The sequence below is a fragment of the Neoarius graeffei genome, chromosome 8 (assembly GCF_027579695.1).
Source record: "Neoarius graeffei isolate fNeoGra1 chromosome 8, fNeoGra1.pri, whole genome shotgun sequence".
Taxonomy (NCBI): Eukaryota; Metazoa; Chordata; class Actinopteri; order Siluriformes; family Ariidae; genus Neoarius; species Neoarius graeffei.
In genome coordinates this window covers 33,582,424-33,609,626 of record NC_083576.1, presented here as the reverse complement: position 1 = coordinate 33,609,626, position 27,203 = coordinate 33,582,424, and positions in this window count along the sequence as shown.

The following is a 27,203-nucleotide window of genomic DNA, read 5'->3' as shown; positions in this document are numbered from 1 at the left end:
TGTATCGTATATTAGATTTATATCACTTAACAAAAAAATTCCAAACTAAAAGTATTAACTACAAAGAGAAATAAATCTGAAAAAAATTAACTCACTTTGTCCCTCTCTACTATGCGAGCATCAAAATATCCATCCATCCATTATCTGTAGCTGCTTATCCTCTTCTACAGGGTCACAGGCAAGCTGGAGCCTATCCCGGCTGACTATGGGTGAGAGGCAGGGTACACCCTGGACAAGTCACCAGGTTATCGCAGGGCTGACACAGAGACAAACAACCATTCACACTCACACCTACGGTCAATCTCATCTCATATCATCTCTAGCTGCTTTATCCTGTTCTACAGGGTCGCAGGCAAGCTGGAGTCTATCCCAGCTGACTACGGGCGAAAGGTGGGGTACAGTGCCTTGAAAAAGTATTCATACCCCTTGAACTTTTTCACATTTTTCCACCTTACAACCACAAACTTAAAAGTTTTTTATTGAGATTTTATGTGATAGACCAACACAGAGTAGCACATAATTGTGAAGTGAAACGAAAATGATAAATGGTCTTCAAATTTTTAAACAAATAAAAATCTGAAAAATGTGATGTGCATTAGTATTCAGCCCCACTGTGTCAATACTTTGTAGAGCCACCTTTTGCTGCAATTACAGCTGCAAGTCTTTTGTGGTATGTCTCTACCAGCTTTGCATATCTAGACACTGAAATTTTTGCCCATTCTTCTTTGCAAATAGCTCAAGTTCAGCCAGATTGGATGGAGAGCGTCTGTGAACAGCAATTTTCAAGTCTTGCCACAGATGCTCAATAGGATTTAGGTCTGGACTTTGACTGGGCCATCCTAACACATTAATATGCTTTGATCTAAACCAGGGGTGTCAAACCTGATCCATAAAGGGCCATGTGGCTGCAGGTTTTCATTCCAGCCATGCAGCAGCACCCTGATTTGGCTTATTCAATCAACTGACACACCCACCCTTTAATCAAGGGTGGGTGTGGCTGCAAGTATTTGACTGTGTGAAGACAGTTCAGTTGATTGAATGAGCCAAGTCAGGTGTGCTGCTGCATGGCTGGAATGAAAACCTGCAGCCACAAGGCCCTTTATGGATCAGGTTTGACACCCCTGATCTAAACCATTCCATTGTAGCTCTGGCTGTATGTTTAGGGTCATTGTCTTGCTGGAAGGTGAATCTCCTTCCCAGTCTCAAGTCTTTTGCGGCCTCCGACAGGTTTTCTTCCAGGATTGCCCTGTATTTAGCTCCATCCATCTTCCCATCAACTCTGACCAGCTTCCCTGCCCCTGCTGAAGAAAAACATCCCCATAGCATGATGCTGCCACCACCATGTTTCACAGTGGGGATGGTGTGTGCAGGGTGATGAGCAGTGTTAGTTTTCTGCCACACATAGCGCTTTGCATTTAGGCCAAAAAGTTCAACTTTGGTCTCATCTGACCAAAGCACCTTCTTCCACATGTTTGCTGTGTCCCCTACATGGCTTCTGGCAAACTGCAAACGGGACTTCTTATGCCTGTCTTTCAACAATGGCTTTCTTCTTGCCACTCTTCCAAAAAGGCCAGATTTGTGGAGCGTATGACTTATAGTTGTCCTGTGCACAGATTCTCCCACCTGAGCTGTGGATTTCTGCAGCTCCTCCAGAGTGATCATGGGCCTCTTGGCTGCTTCTCTGACCAGTGCTCTCCTTGCTCGCTCTGTCAGTTTAGGTGGCTGGCCATGTCTTGGTAGGTTTGCAGTTGTGCCATACTTTTTCCATTTTTGAATGATGGATTGAACAATGCTTCTTGAGATGTTCAGAGCTTGGGATATTTTTTTGTAACCTAACCCTGCTTTAAACTTCTCCAGAACTTTATCCCTGACCTGTCTGGTGAGTTCTTTGGTCTTCATGATGCTGTTTGTTCTTCAGTGTTCTCTAACAAACCACTGAGGCCTTCACAGAACAAGTGTATTTATGCTGAGAGTAAATTACACACAGTAGGACTCTATTAACTAATTAGATGACTTCTGAAGGCAATTGATTGCACTGGATTGTATTTAGAGGTATCAGAGTACAGGGGGCTGAATACTAATGCACACCACATTTTTCAGATTATTTGTTTAAAATTTTGAAGACCATTTATCATTTTCGTTTCACTTCACAATTATGTGCTACTCTGTGTTGGTCTATCACATAAAATCTCAATAAAAAAATTTTAAGTTTGTGATTGTAAGGTGGAAAAATGTGAAAATGTTCAAGGGGTATGAATACTTTTTCAAGGCACTGTACACCCTGGACAAGTTTCCAGGTCATCACAGGACTGACACAGACAACCATTCACACCTACAGTCAATTTAGAGTCACCAGTTAACCTAACCTGCATGTCTTTGGACTATGGGGGAAACCAGAGCAAACTCACACAGACACGGGGAGAACATGCAAACTCTGCACAGAAAGGCCCTCGCCGGCCACGGGGCTCGAAGCCGGACCTTCTTGCTGTGAGGCGACAGTGCTAACCACTACACTACCGTGCCGCCCCTAACATGAAACTATAACATGAAATTCACACCGTATCAATAATTATACTTTGCTTTGTTAACAACAAATATTAATCAATTTATTGTTAGGCTTTATGTGTAGCATCCACCATACATGTCCCTGGGAAAAACCTTCCTACATCTTTGGTGAGCTAAAACTGCAGAATCTGGAGGAGGTTCATGCAAACATGTGGAACACATGCAAATCTTCACATAGACAGTAACTTAAAGGAATAGAAAATGCAAAGTAAATACATGCATGGGTTGGTAGCTTGTAATAGTGAGAGCCTATAAGAAAAGTTTCAGACATGTTTAACCATTTAAGAAAGTTGTGAGCGTTTTTGTATCGCTGCTCTCATGCCACCAGGAGGCTGCCATGGTGCCTGTTGGAAGGGCAATGTGTGACGTCATTTGGGTGCAAGGCTGAGTGTATACTTCAGTACTGAAGGGGCAAAGTGAAAAAAGTCTACTTAGGTGACAATGTTGATTTTTTTTTCTCCACTATACATCTGAAATACATCTGAGTGTATTAATGAGCTGCAACCCTGACTTATGGACAAATCTGACCTCTTTACCTGTAAAACAAGGCTGAAACTGTGTGTTATACCATGCTCTCGACTCATTCATGAAATACTTCATCAAGACGTCCCCAGGCTAGCCTACCGTAATTACCATAGTAGGCAGTCCAATCCCCACGGCAATGCAGAAAATGGGTAAACAAACACTGCTTTACTATACAGGATTCATGTCAACATTACAGGAAGATGCACTTGTATGAAAAAAAGGCGGAAATTTTGCAAGAAACACCCGAGCTGCTGGGACAGTATGGGTTTATTTGGTAAAATTCATACATGTAAAAGATTCAAGGAGTTTGTCAGATGCACAGTAAGGAACATGTCCTCATGCACAATGAAACTTTAATTTGCTGTTCACCATGAATGCCAAATTGCAACAATAAATAGTTGGAAGAAATAATACAAAGTAAAAGCAATATAGTGCAAAATAAAAGCAGTATAATACAAAATAAAAGTAATATAGTACAAAATAAAGGTAAAATAGGCAGTATAATACAAAAATAAGACAATCATAGAACATAGCAGCGAAAAAGGGCAGTAGTGTGCAAACATGTGCGAATGTAAACAGTCAAGGACAGTTTACAAGGAGGAAGTCCATGATTATAGACTCCTGTCAGCTGTTCAAGAGTCTAATGGCATTTGGAAAGAAAGAGTTCTTTAATTTGACAGTCCTACATTTCACACTTCTGTACCTCCAGCCTGAGGGTAGAAGTGTGAACAGTCCTTGCTGGGGATGGGTGGGGTCCTTGAGAGTGGAGGCAGCTCTCCTGTGGACTCTGTGGTGGTAGATGCTCTGCAGAGAGGGCAGTGGAGTTCTGGTGATCCTCTCAGCAGTCTTCACCACTCTCTGCAGGCATTTGTGGTCCATAGCTGTAGTGCTGCTGTACCGCACGGTGAAGCAGCTGGTCAGAATGCTTTCAGTCGCGCAGCTGTAGAAGTTGCTGAGGATCTTGGGTGACATACCAAACTTCCTTAGAAAGTACAGCTGCAGGTACAGTATAAATAGCACTGTCAAGTTGTGTCAGTTTTGTTTGGTTATTTCTGTGCAATTTCCCCAACTTGAATAAAGGATTGTGGCATCTGGTGGAGGTTTAGGGTAACTGGACTTCACTCAAAGGATTCGACAAGACAACTGTTTCTGTTTCCTCTTTTTCCTCTCTTTTTATTAAAGTTCAAGGCACATCCATAAAATTGCAATGGCAGGTAGATGGTAGAAACAGTTAACAGGTCTTTAGCACTAAGTCTTTAGTTCTCTCTTTAGCTCTCAACACTTTTCCTTTACCCCTCCTAGAACTGCCACCTTATTGTGGTGGAGGGGTTTGTGTGCTTGAATGATCCTAGGAGCCATGTTATCGGGGGCATTATGCCCCTGTCAGGGTTTCCCAAGGCAGACAGGTCCTAGGTGACAGGCCAGACCAAGAGCAGTTCACCAAAACCCCTATGGATAAAAAAAAAAAAAAAAAAAAAAAAAAAGAGGACCGTGACGTTGCCCGGTATGACGCAGCCAGGGCCCCACCCTGGAGCCAGGCCCAGGGTTGGGGCTCGTATGCGAGCGCTTGGTGGCCGGGCCTTTGCCCATGGGGCCCGGCCGGGCTTAGCCCGAAGAGGTGACGTGGGCCCGACCTCCTGTGGGTTCACCACCCACAGAGGTAGCAGTAGGGGACTGGTGCAGTGTGAATTGGGTGGCATTCGAAGGCAGGGGCCTCGACGACCTGATCCCCGGACACAGCGGCTGGCTGTTGGGACATGGACATGTCACTTCGCTGGGGGGGAAAGAGCCTGAGCTTGTGCGGGAGGTTGAGAGGTACCGGCTAGAGATAGTTGGGCTCACCTCCACGCACGGCTTGGGCTCTGGAACCCAGCTCCTCGAGAGGGGCTGGACTCTCCACTTCTCTGGAGTCGCCCGTGGTGAGCGGCGGCAGGCTGGTGTGGGCTTGCTTATAGCTCCCCAGCTCAGCCACCATGTGTTGGAGTTTACCCCAGTGGACGAGAGGGTCGCCTCTCTACGCCTTTGGATTGGGGAGAGGGCTCTTGCTGCTGTTTGTGCCTATGGCTCAAATAGCAGCATAGAGTATCCGGCCTTCTTGGACTCCCTGGGAGAGGTACTGAGGGGTGCTCAGACTGGGGACTCCATTGTGCTACTGAGGGACTTCAATGCTCACGTGGGCAACGACAGTGACACCTGGAGTGGCGTGGTTGGGAGGAATGGCCTCCCCGATCTGAACCTGAGTGGTGTTTTGTTATTGGACTTCTGTGCTAGTCATGGTTTGTCCATAACGAACACCATGTTCGAGCATAGGGGTGTCCATAAGTGCACATGGCACCAGGACACCTTAGGTCAGAGGTCGATGATAGACTTTGTAGTCGTTTTATCTGATCTCCGGCCCTATGTCTTGGACACTCGGGTGAAGAGAGGGGCTGAGCTGTCAACTGATCACCACCTAGTGGTGAGTTGGATCCGCTGGCGGAGGAGGAAGCCGGACAGACCTGGCAGGCCCAAACGTATGGTGAGGGTCTGCTGGGAACGTCTGGTCGAGCACTCTGTTGGGGAAGTCTTTAACTCCCACCTCCGGGAAAGCTTTTCCCAGCTTCCGAGGGAGGCGGGAGACATTGAGTCTGAGTGGACCATGTTCTCTACCTCCATTGTGGACGCAGCTGTTCGGAGCTGTGGCCGCAAGGTCTCCGGTGCCTGTCGTGGCGGCAATCCCTGAACCCGGTGGTGGACACCAGAAGTAAGGGATGCCGTCAAGCTGAAGAAGGAGTCCTATTGGGCCATATTGACCTCCAGGACTCCTGAGGCAGCTGACGGGTATCGGCAGGCCAGGCGTGCTGCAGCTCGGGCAGTTGCGGAGGCAAAAACTTGGAACTGGGAGGAGTTTGGGGAGGCCATGGAGAAGGACTATCGGTCGGCCTCAAAGAAATTCTGGCAAACCGTCCGGCGCCTCAGGAGGGGGAAGCAGTACTCTGCCAACACTGTTTACAGTGCAGGTGGGGAGCTGTTGACCTCGACTGGGGACATTGTCGGGCGGTGGAAGGAATACTTTGAGGATCTCCTCAATCCCACCGTCATGTCATCCACTGAGGAGACTGAGGCTGATGACTCAGAGGTGGACTCGTCCATTACACAAGCCGAAGTCACTGAAGTGGTTTGCAAGCTCCTCGGTGGCAAGGCACCGGGGGTGGACGAGATCCGCCCTGAGTATCTCAAGTCTCTGGATGTTGTGGGGCTGTCTTGGTTGACACGCCTCTGCAACATCGCGTGGCAGTCAGGGACAGTGCCTCTGGAGTGGCAGACTGGGGTGGTGGTCCCTCTTTTTAAGAAAGGGGACCGGAGAGTGTGCTCCAATTATAGGGGAAATCACACTTCTCAGCCTCCCAGGGAAAGTTTACTCCAGGGTACTGGAGAGGAGAATTCAACCAATAGTCGAACCTCGGATCCAGGAGGAACAATGCGGTTTTCGTCCTGGTCGCGGAACACCGGACCAGCTCTATACCCTTCATAGGGTGCTCGAGGGTTCATGGGAGTTTGCCCAACCAGTCCACATGTGCTTTGTGGATCTGGAGAAGGCATTCGACCGTGTCCCCTGTGGTATTCTGTGGGGGGTGCTTTGGGAGTATGGGGTTCGGGGTTCTTTGCTAAGGGCTGTCCGGTCCCTGTACGAATGGAGCAGGAGTCTGGTTCACATTGCCGGCAGTAAGTTGGACCTGTTCCCAGTACATGTTGGACTCTGGCAGGGCTGCCCTTTGTCACCGGTTCTGTTCATAATTTTTATGGACAGAATTTCTAGGTGCAGCCAGGGGCCGGAAGGAATCCTGTTTGGGAACCACAGGATTTCATCTCTGCTTTTTGCGGATGATGTTGTCCTGTTGGCTTCTTCAAACCAGGACCTTCAGCATGCACTGGGGCGGTTTGCAGTCGAGTGTGAAGCGGCTGGGATGAGAATCAGCACCTCCAAGTCCGAGACCATGGTTCTCAACCGGAAAAGGGTGGCTTGTCCTCTCCAGGTTGGTGGAGAAGTCCTGCCTCAAGTGGAGGAGTTTAAGTATCTCAGGATCTTGTTCACGAGTGAGGGAAGGATGGAGCGCGAGATCGACAGGCAGATCGGTGCAGCCTCCGCAGTGATGCGGTCGCTTTACCGGTCCGTCATGGTGAAGAAGGAGCTGAGCCAAAAGGCGAAGCTCTCAATTTACCGGTCGATCTACGTTCCGACTCTCACCTATGGTCATGAGCTTTGGGTAATGACCGAAAGAACAAGATCGCAGATACAAGCGGCCGAAATGAGTTTCCTTCTCAGGGTGGCTGGGCGCTCCCTTAGAGATAGGGTGAGAAGCACAGTCACTTGGGAGGAGCTCGGAGTAGAGCCGCTGCTCCTCCACATCGAGAGGAATCAGCTGAGGTGGCTTGGGCATCTTTATCGGATGCCTCCTGGACGCCTCCCTGGGGAGGTGTTCCAGGCATGTCCCCCCGGGAGGAGGCCCCGGGGAAGACCCAGGACACGCTGGAGGGACTATGTCTCTCGGCTGGCCTGGGAACGCCTCGGTGTTCTTCCCGAGGAGCTGGCCGAGGTGTCTGGGGAAAGGGAAGTTTGGGCTTCCCTGCTTAGACTGCTGCCTCCGCGGCCCGGTCCCGGATAAAGCGGAAGAAGACGAGACTTTTCCTTTAGCTTTGTCTTTAATTTTCTCTTTAGGTGAAAAACCTTTGAAAAAAAATTTTATTTATATATATATATATATATATATATATATAAAAAACACACAGAGATTATTAACAGTTAAAATGCGATGCTTCTGTGCAAAATATGCATACATGCACTATGCAAATATGCCTTAAATACTTATGCAAAATAGACATATGAGAATAAATATTTTAAACTACAAACCAGATGACACTTAAATATGACTGTAGAAAAATAAAGATTTAACTACTTAGTATACACATTAAAATTACAAGGAAATAAACTACCAGAAGAACCAATACAACTACACAAGCCATAGCAGTACACTCAATTTGGCCATTCACAGCTTCTTTAAGTAGCCCACAAATCCACTGCAACTATCAATACCATATAATGCAGATAAATATTGCAATGAAGGAATCTGTGCCCAAGTTTATACTTAACCACACAAACAATCAATAAGACACCAACAATGGAGTACAAACACTACACTGCGTGTATTCAAATAGAAAGCCCAACACTGTTGCACGGCCACGCATTGTCAAAGCAAATACCAACCAAACACAGAGATGCAGCACAATAAACAATTTCAACATTAAGTAAAGCAGAACAAAATACAAATGCTTACCAGCTGCCTCTCCAGTTTCCCAAATGCCACATTTGCACAGTGTTTGTGTTAGGACTAGGACTGTTTTGGCCTCTAGAGGCCGCTGTTATTTCCTTTTCATGTCGTGTTTATTTTGGCCTCTAGAGGCCGCCACTGTTCCTGTGTTTTGTGTTTGTGTTAATTGCCTAATTATCTTCACCTGTGTCCTTAATTAGTTTGTCTATTTATACCCCTGAGTTCAGTCCTCTTGTCACGGAGTCTTTGTGCTGTTATGTTTATCTCCAGTTTCCTTTGTACTGTGTTTTTTGATCTTCTTAGCTTTTGAATTTTTGCACTTTGCTTTTCTTTTGGATTATACTCTTTGGTTTTTTTTTGTCTTTTGTTTTGCCCTGTATATAGTGTATATAGTTTAAATAAACCTTTTGATTCTTTTTCTACTTCCGCCTCACGCCTCTGCATTTGAGTCATCCCCCTGGTGGCCTAGTGGGGGTTTGCTGGATTATCACACCAACGAACCAGGTTCGAATCCCAGCAAAACCCTAACAGAAAGACTCCGTCATGACCGACTCAGCAGAGGCTGCTTCAACTGTCTACCCGGCCAACCTTCAGGGAATTATGGCAGCTTTGACACGCTTCGGAGCGACCATGGACGCTCATGGACGTACGCTCACCAGCCAACGTGAGGCCCTCGCTCGCCACGAGGAACTGCTTCAGCAAATTGGGAAAACCCTGGCACAGCTGACATCTCTGCCTGCATCTCCTGCTCCTGATCCAGTTCCTGCTCCTGATCCAGCTCCCACTCCTGCTCCAATGCCTCCTGCAATGCTGCCTTCTTCACCTCGCGAACCCAGCCTTCCTGCACCACAGAGGTATGACGGCAAGCACAGTGAGTGCCGAGAGTTCCTTACCCAGTGTCAACTCACCTTTGAGCTTCAGCCTACCACCTACACTACGGATCGCCGCAAGATTGCCTTTGTGATCACCTTATTAGCTGGTAAGGCGCGAGCCTGGGCTACTGCTATCTGGCAAAGACAGGGACCTGAGTGCTTTGATTTCCAGCTGTTTTCTGAAGAGATGCTTCGGGTCTTCGATCAGGCAGACATCAGTACCGACGCAGCCCGAAAGCTCATGTCCATCCGGCAAGGAGGAAGCGTCGCAGATTACGCCATCTCGTTCCGAACACTCGCAGCAGTAAGTGGATGGAACGAGACTGCCCTGGTGTCAGCCTTCCACCATGGTCTGTCTGACCCCATCAAGGACGGTCTGGCCTCTATTGGATGCCCAAGTGACCTCGAAACCCTCATCTCACATGCTATTCGTCTGGACAACAGGATGAGAGAACGCCACCAAGCCTTGAGCCCCCCCAGCCTCCCTACCTCTACCTGGAGACCGTCTACCTCCTTCAGTGACTGTCCAGAACCCATGCAAGTGGGTCGTACTCGCCTCTCCGCATCTGAGAGGGAGCGCAGAAGGAGGGACAAGTGCTGCATCTACTGTGGCAAGCCTGGTCACTTCCGAGCATCATGTCCCGAACTCTTGGGAAAAGGACCGCCCCGTCCAGCCGAGGGAGGGTTGTGACGGGGCCTACCCTCTCTCCCGGACTCCCTGGCCAAGGAATCTACATCCCGGTCTCCATCTCCTGGGGTGAGTCTGTCCACTCTTGTCAAGCTTTGATAGACTCAGGGGCGGCTGGGAACTTTATGGATATTCACTTCGCCCAAAGCATCAATATTCCGACTGCACCTCTTGAAGTCCCACTGTCTGTGTCTGCCCTCGATGGCCAAGCGTTAGGTGATGGAAGAGTCACCCAAGTTACTTCTCCAGTTTTCCTCCAGTCTCAAGGTCACAAGGAAGAAATATCCCTGCACCTGATTCCTTCACCTGAGTTCCCAGTTATTCTAGGCCTTCCTTGGCTTACTCGCCACAACCCTCGCATAGACTGGGTAACAAGCCAGGTTGTGGAATGGGGCCCTGCATGCCATGCCTCTTGTCTGCTCTCTAGCTCCCCTGTGTCTCCTGCCGAGCCCCCTGATCTCACCGAGTTATCTCAAGTTCCCACAGAGTACTGGGATCTCAAGGAGGTATTCAGCAAGAGCAGGGCCGCCGTTCTTCCTCCGCACCGGGCCTACGACTGTGCCATCGACTTGCTCCCTGGGACTACCCCTCCTCGTGGCAGACTGTTTTCACTCTCTCAGCCAGAACGCAAGGCCATGGAGGAATACCTCAAAGATGCCCTGGTCTCTGGGTTTATTCGACCCTCCACTTCACCTGCTGGAGCCGGCTTCTTCTTTGTCGGCAAGAAGGATGGGGGGCTCCGACCATGTATTGATTACAGGGGCCTGAATAAGATCACTGTGCGCAACCGATATCCCCTTCCGCTGATGTCCACAGCTTTCGACCTGCTCCAAGGCGCCACCGTCTTCACCAAGTTGGACCTACGGAACGCATACCACCTCATCCGTATCCGACAGGGAGACGAGTGGAAGACTGCCTTTAACACCCCGTCTGGGCACTACGAATACCAGGTGATGCCCTTCGGACTCACCAACGCACCAGCTGTTTTTCAGGCCCTAATCAATGACGTCTTAAGGGACATGATTAACCTATACGTTTTTGTCTACCTCGATGACATCCTTATCTTTTCCAAGACCGTGCAGGAGCACCGCCACCATGTCCGCCAGGTTCTCCAGAGGCTGCTACAGAACAATCTGTTCGCCAAGGCCCAGAAATGCGAATTTCATGTTCCCGAGGTCTCCTTTCTGGGATTTATTGTACGGACAGGCCAACTCCAAATGGACCCTGCCAAGACCCTGGCCGTCCGGAATTGGCCTACTCCCAAGTCCGTTAAGGAGGTTCAGCGGTTCTTAGGATTCGCTAACTTCTACCGCAAGTTCATCAGGAACTTCAGTTCTGTGGCAGCACCCATGTCAGACCTCACCAAAGGGACAGGTGGATCTTATGGCTGGTCTCCTCAGGCAGAAAAGGCGTTCAAAGACCTCAAGGACCGCTTCTGCACGGCACCCATTCTGGTTCTCCCGGACACCTCCCAACCATTCATCGTGGAGGTGGACGCCTCGGACAGTGGTGTCGGCGCGGTGCTCTCTCAACGTTCAGAAGGAAAGCTGCACCCCTGCGCTTACTTCTCCCACCGCCTGAGTCCTGCTGAGTCCCGGTACGATGTGGGGGATCGAGAACTGCTAGCGGTCAAACTGGCCCTTGAGGAGTGGAGGCACTGGCTGGAGGGAGCACAACATCCATTCCTGGTTTGGACTGACCACAAGAACCTGGAGTACCTCCAGCAAGCCAAGAGACTGAACCCTCGACAGGCTAGGTGGGCCCTGTTTTTCAGTCGGTTTGACTTCACCCTCTCATACCGCCCCGGCTCCAAGAACACCAAACCTGACGCACTGTCCAGACTGTTCTCTGCCACTAACAGGGAGAATGAAGTCGGGCCTATTATCCCTGTGTCCCGGATTGTGGCCCCTGTCCGCTGGGGTATTGAGGAGGCTGTCCGACGAGCCCAACGCCAGGACCCCGGTCCTGGGACGGGGCCACCAGGCCTCTTGTACGTCCCACATCAAGCCCGGGCCAAGGTTCTCCAGTGGGGTCACTCTTCCCCTCTCACCGCCCACCCGGGAGCTCGGAGGACCCTGGACTTCCTGAAAAGACGCTTCTGGTGGCCTAACATGGAGAAGGAAGTAAGGTCATTTGTCCTGTCCTGTGAGGTTTGCACCAGAACCAAGAACCCACGACAGCGTCCCCAGGGTCTCCTGCATCCTCTGACCATTCCCCGGCGTCCCTGGTCCCACGTGGCAGTCGACTTTATCACGGGTCTCCCTGAGTCACAAGGTAACACGGTCATTTTGGTCTTAGTTGACAGATTCTCCAAGGCCTGCCGCTTCATACCACTGTGCAAACTCCCCTCTGCTCTTGAAACTGCGAAACTTTTGTTTAATCATGTCTTCCGAGTCTTTGGTCTTCCACAGGACATCGTCTCAGACCGAGGGCCCCAGTTCTCCTCCCGAGTGTGGCACGGGTTCTGCAAGGTCATCGGAGCCACTGCCAGCCTCTCCTCTGGGTTTCACCCACAGTCCAATGGTCAGACGGAGAGGCTCAACCAGGACCTGGAAACCACCCTGCGAGGCCTGGCTATGGATAACCCGACATCGTGGAGCACCTGGCTGCCATGGGCGGAGTACGCCCACAACACCCTGCAGTCATCGGCCACCAAGCTGTCGCCATTCCAGTGCCAATTCGGGTTCCAGCCACCTCTGTTCCCGGACCAGGAGGAGGACGCGGGGGTGCCCTCGGTCAACCAATATGTGAGACGGTGTCGCAAGACCTGGAGCAAGGTCAGGAAGACCCTCATACAGACCTCCAGAACCAACCAGACTCAGGCCAACCGCCATAGAAGACCTGCACACGCTTTCCGCCCTGGGCAGCGTGTTTGGCTGTCCACTAAGGACCTTCCACTGCGGGTGGAGAACCGCAAGCTTGCTCCTCGCTACATTGGCCCCTTCAAGGTGGTGCGCAGGGTGAACCCTGTCTCCTACCGGCTCCAGTTGCCCCGGACTCTGAGGATCAACCCCACTTTCCATGTTTCCCTGTTACGGCCCGTACTGACGTCTACGTATGCCCCTGCCCCTAGGAACCCCCCACCCCCCCGCATCTTCCAGGGGCAGACTGTGTTCACTGTGAATCGCCTGCTTGACTCCCGCTGGGTCCGCGGCGGGTTGCAATATCTGGTGGACTGGGAGGGCTATGGTCCTGAGGAGCGCTGCTGGGTTCCTGCTCGGGATGTCCTTGATAAAGAACTATGTCGGGACTTCCATTCGGCCCATCCGGATCGCCCTGGGAACGTCAGGAGACGCTCCTAGAGGGGGGGGGTCCTGTTAGGACTAGGACTGTTTTGGCCTCTAGAGGCCGCTGTTATTTCCTTTTCATGTCGTGTTTATTTTGGCCTCTAGAGGCCGCCACTGTTCCTGTGTTTTGTGTTTGTGTTAATTGCCTAATTATCTTCACCTGTGTCCTTAATTAGTTTGTCTATTTATACCCCTGAGTTCAGTCCTCTTGTCACGGAGTCTTTGTGCTGTTATGTTTATCTCCAGTTTCCTTTGTACTGTGTTTTTTGATCTTCTTAGCTTTTGAATTTTTGCACTTTGCTTTTCTTTTGGATTATACTCTTTGGTTTTTTTTTGTGTTTTGTTTTGCCCTGTATATAGTGTATATAGTTTAAATAAACCTTTTGATTCTTTTTCTACTTCCGCCTCACGCCTCTGCATTTGAGTCATCCCCCTGGTGGCCTAGTGGGGGTTTGCTGGATTATCACACCAACGAACCAGGTTCGAATCCCAGCAAAACCCTAACAGTTTGCTCAAGTAGGTCAGAAGCACAACAGTTTTAAAGTAACTCTTACTAGTCTCCCACCACCCCACAACTAATCAGCTGATTAACACACCTATGAGCCTTCAGTTTGCAGCTCACACTCAGCTGCAACGAGCCCAGCTGCCATTGATAATCAGCTAACTAGCAATGCTTGTTCCAGCCAATCAGCTGAGTTGCAGTGATCTCACATTCAAACACTTTTTTTCCCAGTTTTCTAAACACATTTTTCTCCTGTGCTTCCCAAATGTAAACAAACACCATTAAAAACCAGTTTGACTTTACACCTCCCACTCGACCTTGGCAGTAAATATACTGATAAGGTCACTACTTCGAAGTCAAACCAATCAGTGACCATCTTGCTCTTTTACAGATGAGGTAAGCATCAGCAACTTTCTGTGCAACCCTTCTCCCTTTAATGACCCAGGCCTTTCTCCTCATCTTGATTAGGGTCCCAGCCACTCCATCATGTCCTTCACCATGAGACTCCCGAGCAACCAATGTGGACAACCACGAGTCACAAGGCAAGAGTGGGACAGCAGCATGGTCTTCTTTGAAGCTCTGCACTCTTCCTCCGCAGACAAGGAGTCTGGTGCTCTGATCTTTGAAGACCACAAGCCGTTCTATCATGGTGCTGGGGAAGTTGGCACCCTCTTGTGCAGCAAGGAAAAGGTCAGTCATTGCTTCTTTTCTTTCCCTGACAGGATACCGCTTGATGGGACCTCCTCCCACGTTGACCTTTTGAGGGCTCGGCTTGGTCCAAGGAACCTTTTTGCTGCCCTCCAGACCCAGGCGATGGTTTTCACAAGTTTAGACGGTCACTGAATCACCTTACATCAACAAGGCTCTGAATTGCAGACCCTGATGGCCCACGACCAGCTGGAGTATGGTCATGGTCTTGATCTGGAGCTTGCTTCATAGCCTGGGCCCTTGTTAGTGCAGCCACAAAAGCTTTCTTCTGCAGCCTGTTGATGACCTCTCTGGCAGCAATTTCCTTTGCGGATTTTATTGGCCACTCACAGGTAGGCTCAAGAACTTTGGACCAGTCTGTCACTCAGTCCTCATCCAGGTCTTTTGGGCCTCCGCCTCTCGTGATCAGGTCTGCGATGTTCTGAGGCCCAGGGACCCACCACCAGTCCTGGACTTGTGAGTTGCTTTGGATCTCTCCAATCCACAAAGAAAGTTTGATAGTCATAGCTCTCCCTCTGGATTGCACCCAGGACAGTCTGGCTGTCAACGAAATGGAACCATTTCTCAACCTTGATCCTGCAGTATGTCTCAAAGTACCTTCTCAGACAGGAGGCAAAAATGGCTCCACAGACTCCTGCCTTCACCGGGTCACCCTTCTGGTCTAAGGGGGTCAGCTTTGCTTTTGATTCCGCCAGCCTCACAATGGGACCTTGGCCAGAGTGCCACCTCAGGTACATCACTGCACTGTATGCATGCTCACTTCCATCTGAGAATGTGACTGCAAGTGGCTCATCTGCACAAGATGGTCGAGTTAAGGCTCTGGAAAACTTGACACTGCTGAGCTGGACATACTCCTCAAAGAGCTCAATTGCATCTTCCCTCAGGCCATCCAACAGAGCTGCATCCCATGTGTCTTTAGTGGAGGGACTGTTACTTTTGGCTTCTTGGCATGCTCTACGTACCAGAATGGCTCCTTTCTGCTTTGGAGGAGTGACAAGGCCACCAGAATCATACAGTCCAGCCACTTGACTGAGCAGCTCCCTTCTTGTTAAGGGATTTGGAGTCTGAGATCGCACTTCCTCTTGGAGCAGATTCTGACCAAGTCACATCTTTCTTTTGGAGAAGTTGATTGAGGACATGACATGAAGCTTGTCTTCCTCAACAATGTAACAGAGGCCGAGTGCTTTGTCGTCATCGCCCATCTGATTGGGGAGGACAATGATTCCAGCTTTGGCTCTTGCTCGATCATCCTGTTCTTCCTGAGACTCTTGCCTCCCACTTTGCCCAGAGAACACCCATGGTTTTAGCTGAAATCCTCCAGCCTTAAGGATGTGCTCCACGTTGGTGGCAGTGACTTTTAGGCGATTGAGGTCATTATCCGAGGTAAGCAGGTCATCGACATAGTTGTCTTGCTGGAGTACACGTCGCTCTTGTTCAAGGTGCATGAACTGAGGAAGGTTAGTTGTCTCCTGCATAGCAAGCTGTGCAATGCATCCTGCTGGCTTGTCCCCAATGTTCACCCTTGTGATGGCATACACTCCTAGCTCCTCATCTTCAGAGTCTCGCCAAAGGAACCTATGTAGATGTACTTCACATTCTTCAAGCCAGACAGAGTTGTACATTTTTTTTATGTCACCTAAAGCAACAAAACACTCCACTTCTGAATCTCAGTAGAACAGCAAGAATGGGGTTGAGGACGTCTGGGCCCTTCATCAGCATATCATTCAGGCTCACACCTCTGAACTTTTGACTGCTGTTCCAGACGAGCCTTACTGGGGTTGTGATGGAGTGGGGATTTGGTGCTATAAGGTGACTCACATACCACACTGGCCCAGTCCAGCTGGAGATGATGTCGTCAGACAACTTGACTGCAGCTCCTCAGGAGACCATGTCATGCACCTGAGAGGCATGGGCTGCTTTCCATTTGGGCTTCTTGGCAAGATGGTGTTCTATTCTGAGGAATGTAGCCTCCACAGCTGCCCTGTTTGGGAGTGAAGCTGGGTCTTCTAGCCAGGGGTATTTGGCATGCCAGTGCGGGTCCTTGCTGTGGTGGTCACTTGTGATGTATGTGAGCCCCCCTCTCACTACTAACTCCCGCTCCTATGCAAGGGTCATTTCTTTGCCACCTGGCTGACAGTTTCCACAGTGGCAGCCTCCACATCTTGGCTCGCAGACAGCACCGATACTATCCCACCTCCACCACTCCAGGAAGTCTCGGCAGGTGGTCAAAGTTGTGGACTCCTGGACTTCGTGGTAAAACCGGGTGACTGGTGGCTGCTGCTCAGGAAGCTTGGAAGGGAGTTCTTCATACTTGATGGCAGCTGTCCTCATTGACCTGGCAAAGCGTGTGCCTGATGTGTGGGCTGACACGGCAACATCTTCGAACAGGTCAGGGTGGGTCCCTCCAACTGTCTTCCCCAATGGTCCATCCCAGAGCACAAGATCTCCAATGACTCTGATCCGCTGTGGTGCCAGCTTGCCCTCTCTGTGGCTTATCAGAAGGTCAATCATCTTGGGTCTTTCAAGTTCTCTTATTGGTACATCAGGGAAGAAACGTTGCAGTTGCTGTGCTGTTACACCTTTGTGGATGTCTGCTATGTGGTCAAGTCCATAGCAGACCAACTGGTGTGATTGCAGGGTGCCATTTGGGGTCTTCACTCTGATCTTCAGCAGATACCTCCTTGTCTCCACATGGAACTTCATGCCCCCAACACCGTGGATGACAAGGGTCATCTCCTCACTCCGAAGGTTCAGTCTCCCTGCTGCCTTGTGAGTGATATAGTTCGTAGCCGATGCTAGGTCAATCAGAGTGCCAATCTTTTGTCCAGCATTTGTGGTCACTTCAAGGAGCATCATGATGACCGGAAGCTCTTGCAGGCCATGTTGTGTGAGGAGGCTTGAATGCTTAGTGGCTGCACGGAGTGTCCTTGAGGCAGAATTGGAGAAGACATCGACACTGCTTTGCCAGTTCTACAGGGAGCTTGCTGATGAAGTCCTCTTGGTCAGCAGTATATCCCTTCCTTTCTGCTTTGGGGTGATCACTCCTCTTCAAGGCAGCAGTATTCTTCACGGTGGCATTGAAGCACAGATAGTAGTAGTGCTCAGGGCGACGTCCATCCTTGCAGTCAGGGTGCTTGCACAGGTAAGTTGGTTTACAGAATGCTTGGCCATCATGAAGTTTGACACATCTCTCACATGCCTCTAGCTTCTTGACAGCGGTGTTCTTTTCTGCTGGCTTCAGGGCCCAGAACTGTTTGCAGACGTACAGCTTTTGTCGATGCTTTCCATCACCGCAGACGACGCATCCAGCAGGCGCATCATTGGACTTGGTGGCCCTGGTCCTTGCATGCCTTGGTTCAGGTCTCCCTTCCCTCTTTGGCTCCTCCTCCTTCAAATGTTCAAGCTGCTCATAGATGGCTTCTTGCTCCTTGAGGAAGGCCAACAGACTATTGAATCTGTTACTTGGGACCATGGCATTCTTGCTATCTGCTGCATGCACAAGCCACTCCTTCAGGATTTCAGGGAGCTTAATTTCAATGGACTTGGTGACTAGTGGATTTTTGATTGCTCCTGTGTCTCCAAGTTCACTTAAATCTTGCGGTGCCTTCTCAACTGTTTGAATCATCTCCACTATTTTCCATGGTTGGTGGTTCTTAACAGCTGGCATTCTCTGTACTTCCTCCACAATCTCAATGGCAATGGTAGTCTGATTCCCGAAGCGGTTGTCCAGAATGCGGAAGATATCATCTGCTTCCTGGTAGCTTGTGAGCCTCAGGTCCCTGGTGATTTTTTCCTCTAGGCTATCCAGCAATTGGAATTTCTTCACTTCTTTGGAGCCTGAGGGTTCACCTTGCTTTTGCAGGGCTTCCCAATCCTTCCTCCACCTGTGGAAGTCACGGTGTTGCCAGAGAATTTGGGGAGAGCAGTTGGCTTCAATCTGATGACAGGCACGAGTGCATTTTGGGAGACAGGGGTGCCGACTTGACGCTGCTCATCTTTCAGCTTCACACAAATAAAGTCAGCTTTCCTGGATACAAGTGCTGGGATTTTCTCATTGAGATCCTTCAATCGGTGCTGGAGGTCTTGCTTCTGTTCAGATGGAGTCCACCGCTTCCACCACTCAAAGGACTCTTTTGCCGCTTTTGTGAGGTCTTGAAGGTGACCAAGCAGGAACTCGTAGCCCTCCAGCCTACCATTGAGGTCCACTGCAGCGGCCTGCTTGCTCTCTGCTTCAGCCACTTGGAGTGTGGTGAGCACCTCAGATTCTGCAGCGTTGGACCACAGCACGTCTTGGAGTAGACCTTTGATTTCATTCACTTTTTCTTTGCACTCACCAGCCATCTTTTCTAGGTCAACTTTTTGATGTTTGGATAACACTGCATCCTCTTCAGTGCCCAGCTGAAGTGCTCTTTGTCTGCAAGGAGTTTGGCTTCCATATAATCATTGGCCTCCCATACTCTTTCTGCTGCTTTTGTGATGGCATTGAATGCATCTTCCAGGTCTGACACCGACTTGTCCTGGTAGGTCCTCAGCAAGGAGTTGGTCATGTGGGTGAATGCCCTCTTCGCCACCATCCGGTCCTTCTTCAGATCAACGGTCTGTGACATCTTCCCCTCTGCAGGTCGTGCGGGTGACAAGGTCAGTGCTTTCTTTTTGCTTTCCTCTTGTTGGATTTTAACTCATTTCTTTTTTCAGGCTCCAGCAGAGACTCAGATTGTTGGCGCGCCCGCGTCTAAGACTCACCATTTCGAATAATGAACGCATTGTCGAGAGGGGCAGGGGCCAATATGGACGCGAGCATTTTATACCCTATTTGGAACGTTTTGTGGCATATTACAGAGCCTCCAAGATTTCGCGATGTTGCGATTTGCAACTTCAATGCAAATTCAACCAATCCCCGGCGAATTCAGGGCAGTGTTGCAATTATATCCAATCACCGCAACTTTCCTGCAAATTTGACCAATCGTTGGCATTGTCTTGAGGTGATGTCGACAAACTACCTTCTGCTTTACTTCCAGTGTTGCCAGATTGGGCAGTTTCCCGCCCAGTTGGGGGGTTTCAAGTGCATTTTGGCGGGTTTTGAACATATTTTGGGCTGGAAAACGGCAGCAGTATCTGGCAACACTGCTTACTTCCGTATTTCTGTTCAAGAGAAGCAGCATGCACGAGTCAGTGTTTATATAGGCTTAAATTCTGTTACTGAAAGTGTGTTATGTTTACAGTGAAGGACTGTGTGCACTTACATTATTTTTTTACTTAAAACAAGAAATTAATGGATGACATTTTTGCCAAAATGGTATTTTATTTTCCATTGTTTAGGCAGCTTCAGCATCATATTGTGAGATTCTGTTCAAATTGTTTTTCTTCTTCTATGAAGCCTGAGCCATTTATTTTATTAGTTTATAATTATTTTAGTCTTCAGGAGAGACTGCCTGCACACAGTACTAGTATTAATAGTTTCTTACATGAAAGCTGAGGCATTTATATTCTATTTTAAGGTAACTTCATGTTGTGCTGTGTGGTTCTATGCACTTTAACTTTTGAACCAACAGGTGCATTTGGATAAGTAAAGCCTATTTTTTTCTGCATTTTTGTAGTCCTGGGAATCTTTTATATTGGTAAAGTTGTTTATAAGACCATTTCTCAGTGTCTGTTTTTTTAATCAATAGTTTTTCAGTAATAACTTAATATTTAACACATCACTCAATTTTAATCACAAAAAGAGAAAATCGCAACAATTTCTCGCAACTTTCACTTCCTCCCGCAATGTAATCGCAACAAAAACCTAAAAAAACACCGCAACTTTCATCGCAATTTTTTGGAAAAACCCATGCAACAGACATTTTAGCCCGCAACAATCACAAAAAAGGCCCCCGAAATCCTAAGGGGACTGGTATTACTTGACTTCATGGTCTCAATATCGAAAATCTTGCACAAATATGCACCTTCCAACATAATTATCTGGATATTCAACAGATTTCAGCATCGGATGAATTTGTTTTGACCGCCGCCATATTGAATATATGTCGGACCCGTTCGTGTATTTATGCCACCCCGTTTGTAACCTCCCAAGCAAGTAAAACCTGATCAAAGTCTTTTGCTAGGTGGCGTCTTACGGTCTATGTATGAATATTCGAAAGAGACAAGAAAACATGGATAAGAAAAAATACATCTATTTTGTCATTCTTCAGCAGAGATTAGGTACATTCACCTGAAAAAAAACTGATACCCCTGATACCCAAGGTAATTAGTCATACTACATTTACAACAACACTACTGCAACATCTACTACAATTACTAATACTACTACCACCACCACCACCGGTGACTACTACTATAGACCTACACCAAACTGAAAACAAGTTAATAAAATAAATTATAATTTACAAGGAGGAGATATAGATGTGATATATAGTGACCTGTGGTTGAATTCCAAAACATTGCCACTGATTAAACAATCTCAATATATTTGGTTGAAGCATTGATTTTTGTCATCTACATTGCTTCATATGGCTTCTAATACCCAAAAAAACCAGAATTGAGAAGAAAAAACAGCCCCTGGGCTGCCCCAGCTGTTCATTGGGCTCGCTTCGCTCACTAGGTTCGCTTCAACTGAAGGATAATCACTGGGCCCCCCGTTGTAGAAATGGGCCCTTGTTTTTTCCCAGGAGGGGCCCTGTGGGCCCCTTGACCTGCAAAACAATCAGAGTCTCTGCTCCAGCAGTCAGGCTCCCGACTTTTCTCCCAGCTCTTGGTCCAGTGGTTTTCCACGTCCCTTGACCAGCTGATCTCTGGTCGTCAGGGCTCTGAGCGATGTCGTCTAAACTTCTTTCTGGTTCCAGTTCCTGGACTCCCAGTTTTTCACTGCCAAGTTGGGTCAGTTTTCACTGCCAAGTTGTGTTAGTTTTGTTTGGTTATTTCTGTGCAATTTCCCCAACTTGAATAAAGGATTGTGGCATCTGGTGGAGGTTTAGGGTAACTGGACTTCACTCAAAGGATTTGACAAGACAACTGTTTCCATTTCCTCTTTTTCCTCTCTTTTTATTAAAGTTCAAGGCACATCCATAAAATTGCAATGGCAGGTAGATGGTAGAAACAGTTAACAGGTCTTTAGCTCTCTTTAGCTCTCAACACTTTTCCTTTAGCTTTGTCTTTAATTTTCTCTTTAGGTGAAAAACCTTTGAAAAAAAAAATTTATTTATATATATATATATATATATATATATTTATATATATATATATATATATATATATATATATATATATATATATATATATATATATATATATATATAAATAAATTATTAACAGTTAAAATGCAATGCTTCTGTGCAAAATACACATGTAGAAATGCACTATGCAAATATGCCTTAAATACTTATGCAAAATAGACATGAGAAAATATTTTAAACTACAAACCAGAAGACACTTAAATATGACTGTAGAAAAAAAAAATTTAACTACTTAGTATACACATTAAAATTACAAGGAAATAAACTACCAGAAGATCCAACACAAGCCATAGCAGTACACTCAATTTGGCCATTCACAGCTGCTTTAAGTAGCCCACAAATCCACTGCAACTACCAATACCATATAATGCAGATAAATATTGCAATGAAGGAATCTGTGCCCAAGTTTATACTTAACCACACAAACAATCAATAAGACACCAACAATGGAGTACAAACACTACACTGCGTGTATTCAAATAGAAAGCCCAACACTGTTGCACGGCCACGCATTGTCAAAGCAAATACCAACCAAACACAGAGATGCAGTACAATAAACAATTTCAACATTAAGTAAAGCAGAACAAAATACAAATGCTTACCGGCTGCCTCTCCAGTTTCCTAAATGCCATATTTGCACAGTGTTCACTCAAGTAGGTCAGAAGCACAACAGTTTTAAAGTAACTCTTACTAGTCTCCCACCACCCCACAACTAATCAGCTGATTAACACACCTATGAGCCTTTAGTTTGCAGCTCACACTCAGCTGCAACGAGCCCAGCTGCAATTGATAATCAGCTAACTAGCAATGCTCGTTCCAGCCAATCAGCTGAGTTGCAGTGATCTCACTTTCAAACACACACTTTTTTTTCCAGTTTTCTAAACACATTTTTCCCCTGTGCTTCCCAAATGTAAACAAACACCATTAAAAACCAGTTTGACTTTACAAGCACCGAGGACAACACAAAGTATAAAATACACTTATTTCCAATGTGGTCCTCTTGATGACAGCAGGAAACAAAATATAAGAAACAATAATAAATTGACAAAATTGTAAAAATAATGATGAAAGTCATAAACAAAAAATATATGTTAACTGTATCACAGAGTACAACTATATTATGGAAATGGAACCAAAATGATTAAAAATTAGTTATATACACATCCTAAAACTGGGTTTGGAATTTACTCCATAAAAACTTTCACCTGTTTCTTAAAATTATCACGTGTTTGACTAGATTGCACTGATCAAGGTCGGCTATTCCACAGACAAATCCCTGTATAGCTAAAAGAACTCCGAATGGTTTCCTTAAAGTGTGATGTCACTTACAATACTGATAAAGAAATCCTCACGGCAGAACATCCCCTGAGGCTGCCGGACAAAGTACATCCCAGGCCTGAATGAAGGGTCTAAGGCACTGTACGACAAATACGTTAATCGCTTTGAGTCTGACCCATTCAGTGCAGAAACACTTGAGTGTGGAGGCTTACTCACAAGCATAGTCATGGAAAGTCAACAGAGGTGATGGCAGGAGTTCCTTGAATCGACTGATCTAACCCATAGCAGCCGGAAGGCATGGAAAACAATTCGGATCCTTGGAAATGACTACACTAAAGCCCAACTAGTGCCACAAGTCACTGCAGATCAAGTTGCTCACCAACTTCTTGTGAACAGCCAAGGAAACCCCAACCATCATCCCTGAAGAGCCAAGCTCCCCAAAGATGATGTTATGAGCTCTGAAGGAACCTCACTTTTCACAAGGCCCTTCAGCATGGATGATCTACGCAATGCCATCAAGGACATGAAAAACAACAAGGCAGCTGGACTTGACGACATTCTATGCGAGCAGATCAAACACTTTGGGCCTCTCGCACTTCAGTGGCTGCTTGACATGTTCAACCAAAGCCTGAGCACCAACAGGATCCCCAAGATTTGGAGGAAATCTAGAGTGATCGCCTTATTGAAACCTGGCAAAGATCCATCCATATCCAAGAACTACAGGCCGATCTCTCTGCTATGCCATACATACAAACTCTTTGAAAGACTACTACTCAACCGCATTGCACCATTTGTGGATGAGCTCCTCATTCCTGAGCAGGCTGGCTTCAGACCTGGAAAGTCTTGTACCGGCCAACTCCTGAACCTCACACAGTACATCGAGGATGGCTCTGAGAAAGGCCTGATCATGGGAGCTATCTTTGTGGACCTCTCCGCAGCATATGACACCGTGAACCACAGGATCCTCACCAAAAAGCTCTTTGAGATAACAAAGGATGTAAGGCTAACTGAACTGATCCAGAACCTACTATCAAACAGACGGTTCTTTGTAGACCTCAATGGCGACCGTAGCAGATGGCGAAGGCAGAAAAACGGCCTCCCTCAAGGCAGCATCCTCGCTCCCTTGCTCTTCAACATCTACACCAATGACCAACCAGTACATCCCGACACTAGGAGATTCCTGTTTGCTGATGACCTCAGCATTAGTGTACAGGGAAGGACCTTCAAAGAAGTAGAGAACACTCTCAGTGATGCCCTCATTAGTCTGGCTAACGCAACTTCAAAGCTCTGCAAGCATTGGTCTGGCAAAGATATTAAGCCCAACCGTTTCCCAAAGTGCGTGGTTGATCCGCCTCCCTGAAATGCCTCAGTTTGCTACTGGTCGAAACCAGAAAAGGCTGTGACGAAGCTTAAACCAATCACATCACTCTTTCCTCTGACGTATGTGACGCGACGGAAACTGCTTGAGTAACAGAAAGAAGATAAATACCTCCAGGGCTGCTCTTTGCTCCGTTTTCAATGAGAACTTCCCGTTGAATGCTTTCAATACAGCATCTACCGCTGTGTCAAAGGCTTACCGCTGCTCCATGTTTGTAATGTTTCTAGTGAATGAAGCGCTTCCGGCATAGATTCTGTAAACAATCTATGGCTTCCGGTCGCAGTTCTACTACATCACTGCCTTGAACACGCCTCTACCAAGGGCCGTTGGAGATGCTCAAAGTTGATTGGCTCCCGATTTTTCGGGAGCTTGGAAGAGCTGGAGATAGCTTGCCTTGCCAGACTAAGTTCACAACAGGCCCCCGTGTTGCGTCACACTTAGGATGGGCGGGCCCAGGCTATGCCCTCATAGTCCTCACCCCATACTATGCTGCAAACTACTTGCGAGCCAACCCTGACAAAACACAAGTGAGCGTCTTCCACCTGAAAAATAGTGATGCAGACCGCCAACTGAGGGTATGCTGTCAGGGCAAGTGGCTGACTAGCACCAATAAGCCAGTCTACCTTGGTGTCACCCTAGACAGGACCCTCTCATACAAGAACCACATCCTGAACACCAAAATGAAAGTGGGTGCCAGGAATAACATCCTTAAGAAGCTTGCAAACACTAACTGGGGCGCAGATGCCAGTACTGTACTGAGTTTAGGTCCTGGGTATGACTCAAAACTGCATCCGGTGATGAGGCTCCAGTTTGGGAGTTTTGGAGTTTTGGGGAGGGTGGAGTTACCCCTCAGTCATCATTGCTCCCAGGTCCACCCTGACCCAGGGTGGTAGTACCTGTCAGGGCCCCAGCTATGAGTTAAATAGCTTGCAGAGACCGCCTCAAAAAGTCTCTGCCTCCCGCTGCCTTGTGGGACAGGCTTTTAAGCCAAAGGCTAAGGGTGAGGTCCCTGACAGAAACCTCCCGGACCGCAGTTTCGGAAGGGCTCTTGATACTTCTACTCAAAATATCCTGACAGTCATCTGCTGCAGCGGCATGCAGGCGGCACAGTCATCTTAATTCGGTATGCCACTGTGTCAACCTTCACACTATCAAGAGTGCGGATCACCCCCCGCGCAGGGGCTTCTTCACAATAATCAATCATGTGCAAACCAGGTGTCTATGTTTGGTGGTGTTGAAAAGTCCAACCAGCGATGGATGCGTGGCGAGTGGAACAGGGATCCAACTCCTGGGAGTTCCTAGTCACAACTCTGGACGATTGGGGGTAGATGTCATGGGTTGCTAAGCGGCAGCGACATCTATGACGGAGCAACCCTCTTTAGGATCCATTTTGCTCCCCACTTTGGGGACGGGGCTAGAAAACGTGCCTCAAAAATAGTTCATCCCGACTCTTCCTGGGTGGGTTGCTGCACCCAGTGGGTCGTCTCCTAGCAGTAAGAAAAGAAAGAAAACCCAGAAAACAAAAAAGAAAAATCAGAAGCGCCGACCCTGGCGTTTTCTCTTCATGACTTGGAACGTGAGGACATTTACAGATAGAGATGATTGTGACCGCCCAGAACGACGCACGGCTTTTGTCGCCAGGGAGCTTGCTCGCTTTCAGGTGGACATTGCTGCCCTGAGTGAGAGTCGCCTTGCGGATGAAGGGCAACTGAAAGAGGATTTAGGAGGGTATACCTTCTTTTGGAAAGGTCTACCACAGGAAGAAAGAAGAATACACGGAGTTGGTTTTGCTATAAAGAACAATATAGTGAATCAACTGGAAGAAACACCGATTGGAGTGAATGAGAGAATCATGACACTCCACCTGAAACTTGATGAGAACCAAAATGCAACAATTGTTAGCTGCTATGCACCTACACTAACCTCAGAAGATGATGTCAAGGAGAAGTTTTATGGGGATTTGGAAACCGTCATGAAAGCTATCCCGACTACTGATAAGATTGTTTTGTTGGGGGATTTTAACGCCCGTGTTGGCAGGGATGCAGTGCTCTGGCAAGGAGCCATAGGAAAGGAAGGTGTCGGCAATGCAAACTCTAATGGTCACCTTTTGCTGACATTCTGTGTGCGGCACAACCTAGTCATCACTAACACGCTTTTCCGCCTGAAACACAGACATAAAACTACCTGGCACCACCCACGATCTAAGCACTGGCATCTCCTGGACTATGTGATCATCAGAGCAAGGGATAGAAAAGACGTGAGGTGCACCCGTGCGATGAGAGGTGCCGACGAATGTTGGACGGACCACAGACTAGTCTGCTTGTGTATGGATATCGCTCTGAGGAACAAATTCCGAAAAACCTCCAGGCCTGTGCGGAAGAAGTTAAACACACTGAAACTGAAGATTCCACTAGAAAAGGAAAACTTTCAGACTTGTTTAAACAAAAATTTGCAGCAGCTTATCTCTACCGATGTTGACCCTGGCAGTGTTCATGAGCATTGGAGCTCGCTGAAATCTGCCATTATCGAAACATGTACCCAAACAATTGGCACTCACAAACGAGTGAATGAAGATTGGTTTGATCAAAATGATCCTGAAATCCAAGAGCTTTTGGACCAGAAACGTCATGCCTTCGTATCTTGGCAAGATGATCATGATAATTCCGCTAAACACAAGAAATCCTCCGACCTCAAAACTAAGGTGCAAGTATGCATCAGAGAAATGAAAAATAAATGGTGGTCTGATAAGGCCTCCCAAATTCAAGGTTTCGCCAACAGTAACGACATGAGAAGTTTCTTTCAGGCCACAAAGGCATTATATGGACCAATAAAGACTGGCCTGGCTCCCCTGAAAGCAGA